The sequence below is a fragment of the Cynara cardunculus genome, assembly GCF_001531365.2.
Source record: "Cynara cardunculus var. scolymus isolate 2C chromosome LG 7, CcrdV1, whole genome shotgun sequence".
Lineage (NCBI taxonomy): Eukaryota > Viridiplantae > Streptophyta > Magnoliopsida > Asterales > Asteraceae > Cynara > Cynara cardunculus.
Genome location: NC_037534.1, coordinates 15,068,069 through 15,080,807, shown reverse-complemented (window position 1 = coordinate 15,080,807; position 12,739 = coordinate 15,068,069). Strand labels below are relative to the sequence as shown.

The window sequence follows — 12,739 nt, the reverse complement described above, 5'->3', positions numbered from 1 at the left end:
CTCATCTCACCAGGTCTTCCATTCAATCATCGATAGCTTAATAATAGCATATCTATTAATGTTTCGGGAAGTTAACATATAAAATGCAAAATCTGTGTAGTGTAGAAAGATAAAGTAACGTATGCTTTTTTTAAGCTAAAAAAGATAAACCGTGTGGACTACACAAATTAATCAGACTCAATTAGTGATCAAGAAAGACTTGAAGGGGGGACATATATCCTTCTGATTCAATATCAACTTTCTCCGAATGAGAAATTGATAGATGATGAGATGCGTACCCCAAGTGTTATTGAAACACTTATATGTTGAGAGATAAATGAGTAGCTGGTGGGGTTATAAAAAGAATTGGTCTGGGCTTTGCCTTTTTCAATATTAGTCTCGAAAAAATTGAGAACTAATAGATTGTGTGGTATTCCCGGATTTTAGAAGTTTGGAAAAGGATTCTTATGTTCTTTTAATTCTGACACAACTCTCGTCAATTCTTTTGTCTCATAGCAACAACCCCTCTCATTTTCATTTTAGTCTCAGCACACAAACCCTTTTGTATATAAAGCTCACTCAGATATGGTTGTCCTCATGGGTAGGTTTGTCGGTTCTGACATTCCATTGAGGTATTTCTGATAAGCACTCAGTCCCTCCTAAAATTTAGCATTATGCTCAATCGATCACAAACAGTTGATCAAAAATAATATTCCAGATAAAGCACAATGATTAGATAAAATTTGATCAAAATATTTGGCTTTAAGCACAATTAACGAAATAATGATGCGACAAATATCAGATTATTCGATGTACGAGAGAAATGAATGAAGATCTGTAAGTACGAGTTTACAGATTCTGATTAAAAAATGTAWATCAATCAAGAGAAAAAGAATCAGAAAAATCAACATTTGAATACAAACGAGTGTATTATCACCGAAAAATGATTTTCGTATTAGAGACGTGATAATAACAATATGAAGAATAGCTTAAACATGTATTGGAGTTATGTACGATGAGAAATTACGCAAGTAAAATCTCAGGAAATACCTGATCAGAAAATGTACTCGTTCCCCTATAAAAATTATTTTTCGAAAAACATTTATTGAACTTTCTAGAGACTCCCCCTAGAAAGTATATTATAGAAATGATTCAATTCAGCTCAAAAAAATTTAAAAAATAAGAAAACATGTTTAGTACGGGTTCTAAACTGTGTGTTTAGAAACCACACTCAGTTAAGCATGGGTCCTGAACTGAAATGTTCAAAAGCCTCGTTTGGAATAGATTACTACTCCCCCTACATTGGTGTATCACTGATATGATATTCTGATCAGCACAAACTTGACACACCTGCAAAACCAGATTAAGTAGATTTTGGTACCCAAATGAATGTGGGTCCTATTTTGTTAGTATCGGGTTGGAGTATGTTGTAACTTCCAAACCATCTATTCTTATTAGATATATATTCTTTTTAGCACTTTGAACAGGATGGTCAGAAATAGAATAGGACCCATGCCAGTTATTGTGATCATACATGTTTTTACCTTTCCAACTGTTCTGATAGATGTTATCTCCATGCCACCTGTTGAACCTTTTCTTATGTTGAGCACATAATTCTTCTCTTGCTAAGATTGATCAGATCATTAGTGGATCTTACAATGCAAGGAAGAACAAAGTTAGGATAGGTGTATGATATGAAACAGAATTAGCTTTATTAACCCAAATGCTTTTAGTCTTAGAAGATTTATTGGGTGATCTGATAACATACCCTTGATAATACTGATTAGAAGAACGAGAATAGTTCTTAGAAACAGTAGATTTAGGACTGCTTGAATAATTGTTCGATTTGGAACAATCATATAAACTAGTTTTACACTGTGATGGAGAACCAATTGAGCTTTGTGCACAAGAAAAGTCTTTGACCTTCTGTAAAAGTTGGTCTCTTTCAATAGTAACTAAATCAAACTTAATTTTAAGTTCAGTTCTCATCTTCGGTTCAGTTTCAAGGTCTGTCTTCAGATCAGACAATTTGCTTGTAGTATCCAGGAGTTTACCTCTAACTCCTTCTGAAGCATTTCAAACTTTCAATTCTGATTTATTAACTCTCTTTTTTCTTCATCTGAGCTGCTCATACCATTCTCCTAAGCGATGTCAAGCCACTTTTTCTTATTAGCAAGCTCTTTAGCAATTGTTGTATACTTCTTTGAAGTATTTTTCTTCTCAAGAGCAAATTGCTTCTTTTCTTCATCTAAAGCTTTCTGCTTTCAGAGCAATGCTTTCAGATAATTTCTGTATTTGACTCTGACAGTCTTCTGTAATGTCTTTCTTATCTTTATCATTCTTGGCCCGTTTCAAGATCATTAGCTTTAACTGCATTTTGGCGTTCATCTCTAGAGAGTTTATCTTATTTTCATAAGATATACGTTCAGCTTCAAATATTCTTTCTAGTTCAATCACTCTCTTCTTCTCTTCCTCAAACTTCTTTCTCTCAATGTTCAAATCCTTTTCCACTTCTAAAACCTTTCTCTCGTTCCAATAACTTCCTTTCATCAATAACTTTCTTTTCAGCTTCATGAAGTTTCTCTGTAAGCTCTTCTGTCTCTTTACTTTTCTTTTCTGGAGAATTCCTTACTGCATTTAGTTCAAAGTCAGCTTCACAAAGTTTATTGACCAAATCTTGTTTTATCTTATTTGAACTGCTTATCTCATCCTCTAACTATTTTCTAGTTGCATCCAAGGTTTTCTCAAGTTCGCTTATCTTCTGCGAGGAACCTTCTTCAGAATTTTCTTTCAAAGATCTATTCTCTCTTTGCAGATTCATAATGAATTCCTTATCTGCATAATTTTCATCAAACATATTTATATATTTCTCTTTATAATCTTTTACACTCTTTTCTAATTCAACAATCCTCTCTCTCAATTGTTTGTCCTCTCTCTCATATGAATATGCCATTAAAAATAAATTGATTTAGAATCAAATACGATGAAATCAGCTAAAAGAAATCAAAGATACAGTTAAGCTCAAAAACAAAAATAGAAAAACACAAAAACTGTTGAGAAATTAGAAAAATGACGAAAAACTGTCTAAAATAGTAAAAAACAATCAAAACTGTTAAAAACAATTAAAAACTATTAAAAAACAGTTAAAACTATTAAAAACAGTCAAAAACAGTTAAAACTGATAAGAAACAGTTTACGCGACAGAAAACAATTTGAGCATTCTCAAACAGTTTAAACACGGAACAAAAATAAATAAATAAAATGATCAAAAAATTAAAAAAAAAATAAATCCAAGAAAATATAAGCCTAAAACAATTTTCCAATCATCGATTACAATTACAGAATTGATGATACACTACAATACACAAATCAATCTTAAATCTCTCTTCACTGTATGCTTAAACTTGACCAAATTTGCCTGCACAAAAGAATTCCTACAGCTAGATCACTCCACAACAGGTTTACTAATCTTCAATCAACACAACCAAATGCATCAAACACAACAGAATTGAACAGTGAAATGCTTGCAGAAATTGTGAAAACAGTGAGGGAAGCTTCTAGGACAACCTCATTGGATCGTAAAGTGCCAGTGCAGCAACCAGTACAAAAACAGTAAATCAACAGGAATAAAGCTTTTGTGCTTGCTCAGAAAAAAAAAAATGAATCTGAAGTGTGTCAAATCAGGATTATCAACACTTAAAATCGAATGCATTCAAAACAGGAAAACATGAAGCAACTAAGTATTGAACTCAATTACACCCTGTTAACAAGTAAAATGGCTTGCTCATATAATGGATTAATCATCTCAACAGTATTGATTGATGCAGTAACAACAGCTGATTCTTCCCATATCATGCACTCCACTAAATTCCCCTCGAAAACCATTTCAGCATAGACCATCTACCATTGTGTCTCTGTGTCTCTGTGATTCTGTATTAAGATCAACAGCATAGACCAAGACAGTGAGTAGTTCACAGGCCTAATAAAACTCCTAAAAGTCAAAGCTTAAAGTGAAGGCCGTTTTAAACATTCAGATTAAAAAAAATTGCACAGATGCTTCCTGTTGAAAACCTTGCTCACAATGCACTTCAGTTGGTTCACATTAACGCCAGGCTTCATGGGATTTCATCAGCTGCTTATTCTGCTTAATATCCCCACTCTTGGACTCCACAACAGACTCCACACTTGCTCTTCTTCATAAAAACTTCAATCTTCCAGCAACATTCTTTACAACAGACGATCGAAGCTCTTAATCTTTATTCACCTCCTATTCAAAATCAAACTGTCTGCCTAAAATGAAATCCTCCATCTGTTTCCTTTCATGCCATCTTGCTGCTGCTCATAATCCCAGAAAGCAAACCCGTTTCCTGTGTTGGTTCTTCAATCATTCAAATCAAACTTGACAGTCTAAACATTAGTGGAAACCTTGGTTACCAGCTCAATAATCTCCATCACTTGAAGCAACTGGATGTTAGCGACAACAACATTTACAGTGAAGTTCCATACAGCCTTCAACATATGAATTTGAGTCAGCGATTTAGATTGACCAAGATTTAAGACAAGAGCGGGCAAGATTTACTAAATCAGACAAATGAGGTCTGTGATTTAAAAAAAATTGAACATGAGTTTGCAATAAAGATGAAATCGAACAGAACCTTGTACAAAGTAGTCAAATACGGTCAAGCACTGCTGTTATCCGATGAAGATGTCCGGACGACCTTGGAGATGGTGACTGAATCGGATACTCAATCAATTTAGGTAAAAATCGATCAAGCTGTCAAGTCCCTTGACCACTCAAGTTATCTGCGAATTAAACCCTAAATCGCTTAATCTGGATCCTTAATCGCTCAAACCTATTATCTAAACCGCTCAAACACTTTCTCAAATCGCTCAAGCCTATTCTATAAATCGCTCAAACAGACAGCTAAATCGATCAAGCAATCAACTAAATCGATCAAGCAGTCAACTAAATCGCTCAAGCAGATTCTGTAAAATAGCTCAAAATTAATCTCTAAATCGATCAATCAGATTCCTAAATCGATTAAGCTATAAGTCTAAATCGATCAATACTAGCTGTAAATCGCTCAACAAATCGCTTACCTCCATGCTTAAATCGCTCACAATAAAGATGTTCTTAAACCAATCAAGAAAATCACTCAAAATTCAATCACTGTAAATCGGTCAATATACAGCAGACTATGGAAATAAAGCATTCACCATGCAGGTTAAAAAATCGATCAAGGAAGAAGAAACAGGCGACGATTTAGAAAAAGAATGGGCTTTTGAACAAAAGTCTAAACCTGATGGGCCTAAACCGGTCGGGCTAGCCAAAAACACAAAATAACAAAAATATAAAACTAAAAAAGATCAAAAACACTGGTTTTAAAAAAAATTAAGAACACGAAAAAAAAATTAAAACATTAAATCAATCAAAAATTCAAAAACGAATGATCAGATCAAGAAATCGTATGAATAACAAAGATTCACGATTCTAAAACACACACTTTGATCACTGTTTTAACATCAAAACTCAAAATTTTGAAAAGATTTTGGATCAAACTCTAAAAAAAATAAGAACACTAAGAACATTAAGAAGAACACATAAAAGATTTCCATAAAATTTCTTCAACAAAACTTCAAAATCGTCGTTTTCTTTTCATGATTTCTTGCATATCTCGCTCTGATACCAATTATGAGTCCCAAACAATCAATCTTCTTGAAAACTTCAATCAACAATGGCATATATGAGTTTTTCTTCAAGAACAATATGAGAGAGATGAGAGGCGAAGTCAAACATTCAAATGATGGTCAAACCTCTATTATACGTACTAAATTTTACAATGAAGCTTCCTACTCAAATTGCAAGACATCACCCTTTATATAGGGTCAAACTACAAGACAAAGTCAAAGTCAAATAATCTAAGTAAAGTCAAACAAGATGACTTTTATACAATTATAGACAATTTTATTTTTCAAGACGAATACAATTTTACACTGAATTTCATTCCTAACACTTCGCTTTTAGTAACAAAACTTGTCTTGCAAGTTTCGTAACTTAGAGTGCAAGTTTCTCCAAATCATCCTTCTTATAAGCTTTCACTTGTCTTGTAAGGTTCATAACTTAGCATACAAGTATTTTTTATGTCTTTTTTTTAGAATACTTTTAATTGCTAGTGTTTATTTTTTAGTAGTTTAATTTCAGTCTTCTACCTTTCAGTACTTTACTTTTCAGTCTTTTTGAAGTTCCCAAATCATACAAATCGGAAATAATCTTCAAGATCAAGATTAAGAACAAGAGTAAAGAGAGATTTTCACCAAATCTTCAATAGATTTCTTGAGAGAGAATTACATAATTGATTACAGCTCTAATCAGATTAATCAACAGAACTTATGACAATTAGAGAACTAATTCCTATTTATACTAACGAAAATAGTAAAGCCTAACTAATACAAAAACATTACAAAGGGAGAACTTGAATACAACTCTAAAGAACATTCTTGAACCCAACAATCTCCCCCTTTGGATTCAAAGATCGACACCTTGTAAATCTGGTCTTTCTGAGTCCGAGCAGTTTCTCCAGCCTCCTCAGTGCATTCCGATACGACAATTATTCTTCAAGCAAATTCAAGGCATTAATCAGCAAATACCTATCCTTTGGACTCATCCTCTCCGACTCCACAGCTTTATCATTATTAACTTTCCTCTTTTCAAGCACCCGTCTCACCATTCGAATAGTACCATCAGAAAGTTTATTCAGATCACTAAATCTCATGAACTTCTTTATCTGACCCTCGGCATCATATATCACCCCGAACTCTGGTTGTTCAAGAATTATGTATAACGGATAAGCTACAATATCTTCTAGCTCTTGATCAGGTCTCTTCAAGTTAATGATTCTTTGATTGTCTTCAAGACCCATTTGGACATCAAGAACCATAGACCCCCTTGATATGACTCCGCATAAACCCTTTGATCGCATTAAGAGCCACAAGAACTCCTTCTCTTCTGTTCGTCACATTCCGGATTTCGTGGTACATGTGCTCCAGATCTTCTAAATACAAGTTGGAGAAATCAGCTTCGCTAAACACCCAGACCTTACCATCTTGTCGTGTAAGTGTGAATACTAGATACCAGAATCTAAGAAGTCTTTGAGCATCAATTTGTTTGATTGTCACGACTCGATGTTTGGTCTGAACTTGGCTGATCGGGAGACGCTTTGCTTTGAGGAAGTGCTTATACTCCATACAATAATCTTTGGATTCTTTGTGGATACCAATAATCTTATCAGCACTGAGAGCTTTGCGGTGTCGGAGGAAGATGCCAAAATAAACATCTTCAAGATAAGGCTCTTTGATTCTTGCCCTGTCATAGCCTGGAAAGTTTGCACAAATAGCAAACGACACATAATTCTTTGTAAATATATCGGTCGGACCAAATGCCGCTCTAGGAGTATCGGACGCACCAACTTCAACTGTACTGGAGGATTCAGGTAATGTTTGATGATCACCCTAGAACGGGAAGACAGGATCTTCATCATTAACATTTGCTTCAAAGTCAAAATATACTCCAATTGATTCATAAATGTTTATCAATATCTTCTCCAAAATCCTGCTCTCCACCCAGTTCTCTAGCAAAAGCTTCATTAAAACCAACATTGGCCGATAAATCCAGTAACAACCTTGTTCCTACCGTGGAGTCCGCCGGCTTTTCAACCATTGGCTCGATCGTTGGATTTGTCTCCAAAATAATATCATCTTCCACAATTATTGGCTCAATAATTCTTTCCCTTGTAGATTCCAGGACAGAACTTTCGACGTTTACAGCTTGAGAAGTTGGCTCTCTTTCAACACTTTGAGCACGAGTACACGACTCAGCCACCCTTTGTCTTTTTCTCTCCCCCTTATGATGATCAGGATCGTCCGGATCATCATACCTTCGTTTCAGTGAGGTAGCTTGAGCTCGGCAAGTCTCTTCCAAGATAGATACCCGTTCAGAAAGGGCATCAATTAAACTTTTAAGGGCTTGAGTGTTTGATGTGATTAATTTACTAACTTTAAAGAAGCTAGAAGTAACCACATCCTGAAAGGCCAAAAACTATGAAGCTGTAACTGTGGGATCATTATCAATTTGTTGTCTGAGGAGCCCAACCAGATCTACATCTTCCGCATCAGGGTTTTGTGATGACATCAGTTTAGCATACAATAAGGATTTAAGCTCATCCACCGATTGCTCTTGTACCGTCGGAGGCTCAGGTACAGGCGGTGGTGATGGCGCAGATGGTTGATCTTCTACTGCTGGCTCCTTCCCCTTCACCAATCTTTTGAGACTTAAAATTTGAGCTTCCATGTTATCCTGAACAACCTTTAGGGCATCGTTCAAATATTCACGTGACACGAAGTTTGGTAAGATCACTCCTGGATCACTTAAATTACCAGTTGAGACAACAGTTGAATAAACTGTTGTGCCTATGTTCAGTGTTGGCAAAATGGTAGCACTGGTAGGACTTCCGACCGGTCCTTGTGGTTGGTCAATAGACACCACTCTGGTCGTTCCGGCGAGTTCACTGAGAACCGCAATGGGAGCAACAGATGCTCTAGACTCTTGTGTACCTAAGTTTATAGGCTCTAAACTCGAGGTGCACAGAATCGAAGTCGTAGGCTGGGGCAGCGGCCTACTTATTTCAATATCTACATTCTCCGAGTGAGAAGTAGATAGAGTATGTGCTATATCCTCGTGATGAAATGAAACAACTGGTTGTTGAGAACCAGTTGAGTGGTCGGGTTGGGTGTGCAAGTGCATAGATGGGCTAGCTATGTCTTCTTCAATACCAACATTCAACGGATCAATGTCGATAGCAGATGTGGGTGCCCGACTATATGTTTCAGCTAGGATAGGAGCTTGATCTTCATTTTGTGCTCCACTCTCACACTCTCCATCTTTTTCTTCTTCCCGTACACTCAACCTCTCAGCATTTTCTACTTGAGCTCCCTCATCACCATCTTCTACTGGAATATCTGACATATCTTCCAGCATACGATCATAATCATCATATCTGCCTCCAAAATCATCAACATTAGAGGATAGTGAATGAAGACTTGGACAAGTCTATGGAGCTTCAAACTCTTTATTTCATTTTATTTGGAATCAAATTTTATTTGTTTAGCTGTTTTTTTTTTGTGTGTTTTATTGTTTCTTATCTGTTTTGTTTTATTTTTTTTAAACTCTTTGAGAATCCTTAAACTGTTTTCCATCGCATAAACTGTTTCTTATCAATTTTAACTATTTTGACTGTTTTTAACAGTTTTCAAAAGTTTTGACTGTTTTAACTGATTTTTTTACAGTTTTTCGTCGATCTTCTATTTTCTCAACAGTTTTTGTGTTTTTCTGTTTTGTTTTTTTAGCTTAATTGTTTTTTATTTCTTTTAGCTGATTTCAACGCATTTGATCCTTTAAATCAATCTGTTTGAAAATGGCAGTTTCATTTGAGAAAGAGAATAAAGTTTTGAGAAAGAGAATTTTTGAACTAGAAATAAAATATTTTAATTTGTTTGATGAAAGTTTTGGTGATAAAGAATTTATCAAAGAGTTATGAAGAGAAAATAAAACCTTTAGAGAAAATTCTGAAAAGGTTTTATTTGATAAGACTTGTGAACTTGAGAGTACTTTAGACAAAGTAAGGAAAGAATATGAAGAAGAGTTGAAGATTGGATTGATGCTAATAAGAAGTTATTCAACAAACTTCAAGATTTGCAAAAAGTGAGGAATTCTTATGAGAAAGTTAATCCAGAGAGTGAGAACTTAACTACAAAACTCAATAAATCTGAGAGTGATTTATATGAGCTAAGAAATGAATTTGAAAAGGAGAAGAAAAGAGTTTCTGAAAGAGAGAAAAAGTTTGATGCTGAACGCTTATCATATAAGAATAAGATAAACTCTCTCGAGCTGAACGCGAAAATGCTGTTAAAGCAAATCTTGGATTTTGAGCATCTGATCATCTTGGAACGTGCCAAGAATGATAAAGAAAAGAAAGACATCATAGAAGAGTGTCATAGCCAAACTCAGAAATTGTCTGACAACATTGCTCTAAAGCAGAAGGCTTTAGATGAAGAAAAGAAGCAATTTGCTCTTGAGAAGAGGAATACTACAAAGAAACATACTGCTATTGCTAAAGTGCTTGCTGAAAAGAAAAAGTGGCTTAACATCGCTTCTGAGAATGAGAAAAGCAGCTCAGATGAAAAGATTAGAGAGTTAATAAATCAGAAAAAGAAGTTTGAAATGCTTCAGAAGGAGTTAGAAGGTAAACTCCTAGATACTACAAAGAAATTGTCTGATCTGAAGACAGACCTTGAAACTAAGCTAAAAATGAGAACAGAACTTAAAAATAAGTTTGATTTAGTTATTGTTGAAAGAGACCAGCTTTTACATAAAGTCAAAGACTTTTCTTGTGCTCAAAGCTCAATTGGTTCTCCTTCTCAGTGTAAAACCAGCTTCTATGACTGTTCCAAATCGAACAGTTATTCAAGCAGCCCTAAATCAACTGTTTCTAAGAACTATTCTCGTTCTTCTAATCAATATTATCATGGGTATGTCATTAGATCACCCAATTATTCTTTTATGGTCAAAAGCATTTGAGTCAGTAAATCTGAATCTGTTTCATCATGTACTTCTATTTTTACTAATCATTTTCCTTGTTTGGTAAGATCTACTATTGATTTGATTCATCTTAGCAAGAGAAGAATCATGTGCTCTACATGCAAATCAACAGATTTTGTGAACAAGAAGACATACAACAGATGGAATACAGACAACAGAGATCAGAAGGACTGGAAAGGTAAGAACAAGTATGATTATAATAGTTGGTATGGATCATATTTTGTATTTGATAATCCTGTTCAAAGTGCTAAAAAGAAGACATCTAATAAAAATAGATGGTTTGGAAGTTACATCTTACCCCAACCCGATACTAACAAAATAGGACCCAAGTTTGTTTGGATACCAAAATCTGTCTAATTTGTTTTTTCAGATGTGTCAATTTTGTGCTGATCAGAATATCATATCAGTGATACATTATTGCAGGGGGAGTTGTAAACTGTCCAAACAAAGGCTTCTGAAAAATACAATTCAGGACCCGTGCTTTACCGAGTGTGGTTTCTAAACACTCAGTTTAGGACCCGTGCTTAAAATGTTTTCTTATTTTTTTTAATTTTTGAGGTGAATCGAAACATTTCTATAATCTACTTTCTATGGGGAGTCTCTAGAAGTTCAATAAATGTTTTCGAGAGTGATTTTTTTTAAACGAGTACATTTTCTGAAAAGGTATTTCCTGAAATTTTACTTGCGTAATTTCTCATCGTACATAACTCCAATACATGTTTCAGCTATTCTTTAAACTGTTATTATCACGTCTCTCATGTAAATCATTTTCGGTGATTATACACTAGTTTGTAATCAAAGATTATTTTCTGATTTTTTTTATCCTGATTGATATATACTTCATTTTCTTATCAGAATCTGTAAACTCGTTCTTACAGATTTTCATTCATTTCTCACGCATACCGAATAATTTGATCATTGTCGCATCATTCTTTCATTAATTGTGCTTAAAGCCAAATTTCTTGATCCATTTTTACCTGATCATTATGCTTATCTGCAATAATATTTTTGATCAACTGTTTGTGATCAACTGTGCATAATGCTAAATTTTAAGCATACCACACAATCTATTAGTTCTCAATTCTTTCGTGAATAATATTGAAAAAGGCAAAGCTCAGGCCAATTCTTGTCATAACCCCACCAGCTACTCATTTATCTCTCAACAGATATGTGTTTTAATAACACTTGGGGCACGCAGCTCATCATCTATCAATTTCTCATTCGGAGAAAGTTGATATTGAACCAGAAGGATATATGTCCCCCCCTTCAAGTCTTTTTGATCACTAATTGAGTCTGATAAATTTGTGTAGTCCACACGGTTTATCTTTTTGAGCCTTGACAGAAGCATACGTTGCTTTATCTTTCTACACTACACAAATTTTGTATTTTATATGTTATTTTGCCTAAACATTCATAGCTATGCTAATTTTAAGCTATCGATGATTGAATGGAAGACCTGATGAGATGAGCATCAAAAAGTCTCATATATACAGTACATCTGTTGTACTGAGTATACTTGTTATACTCACAAGTCAATATTTTTATAAGATTGAAAACAATTTCATACGTTGAAATTGGTTGTTATCTTCTCATTCCCTTAATCTGAAAAGATTAAACAAGTGGATTTGAAAATATCTACTTACAATCTCATGAATTGACGGCTTTTGCGAGAAATTTCATTCATTCTTGTGTATGATGTTATGATTCTCATTTCATCATAAGGGGGAGTATGTAATAATGAATGAAATGTCCAATTCTGAACTTTATAAAAGGAATTTGTTATAAAGATCAAGGGGGAGTAACAACAAAGATCGGCAAAAGAATTAAAAGGAGTGCGACTGGAGATTATTACAAAAGATTATTCCGATGCTACAATGTCTGAGAGTTGTTGAATGTGAAGATCTGAAAAGTCCAGATTTCATACGAATCTTGAAGTAATCTTCATCAAATCTCAAGAACAAAGATGAATATAAGATAGAATGGAGAGAGAGAATTACTTTGCTGTCAAATCACCTTTTCTCTGATTAATGATGTAATCAATGTGTTCAATGTGTAATTACAATTACAAAGGAAAGACTATTTATACTAAGGAAAATAAAGCTAAAC

General features: G+C 34.4%; 1 long non-coding RNA gene across 1 annotated transcript; it reads right to left on the bottom strand.

Annotated features, from left to right (window-relative positions):
• Nucleotides 1-3,742: 3,742 nt before the first annotated feature.
• LOC112515691 lies at nt 3,743-5,163 on the bottom strand. Its single transcript, XR_003069541.1, has 2 exons — nt 4,635-5,163; nt 3,743-4,488 (listed from the first exon to the last, which is right to left on the bottom strand). It is a non-coding gene; the product is annotated as an uncharacterized LOC112515691 (long non-coding RNA).
• Nucleotides 5,164-12,739: the final 7,576 nt, after the last annotated feature.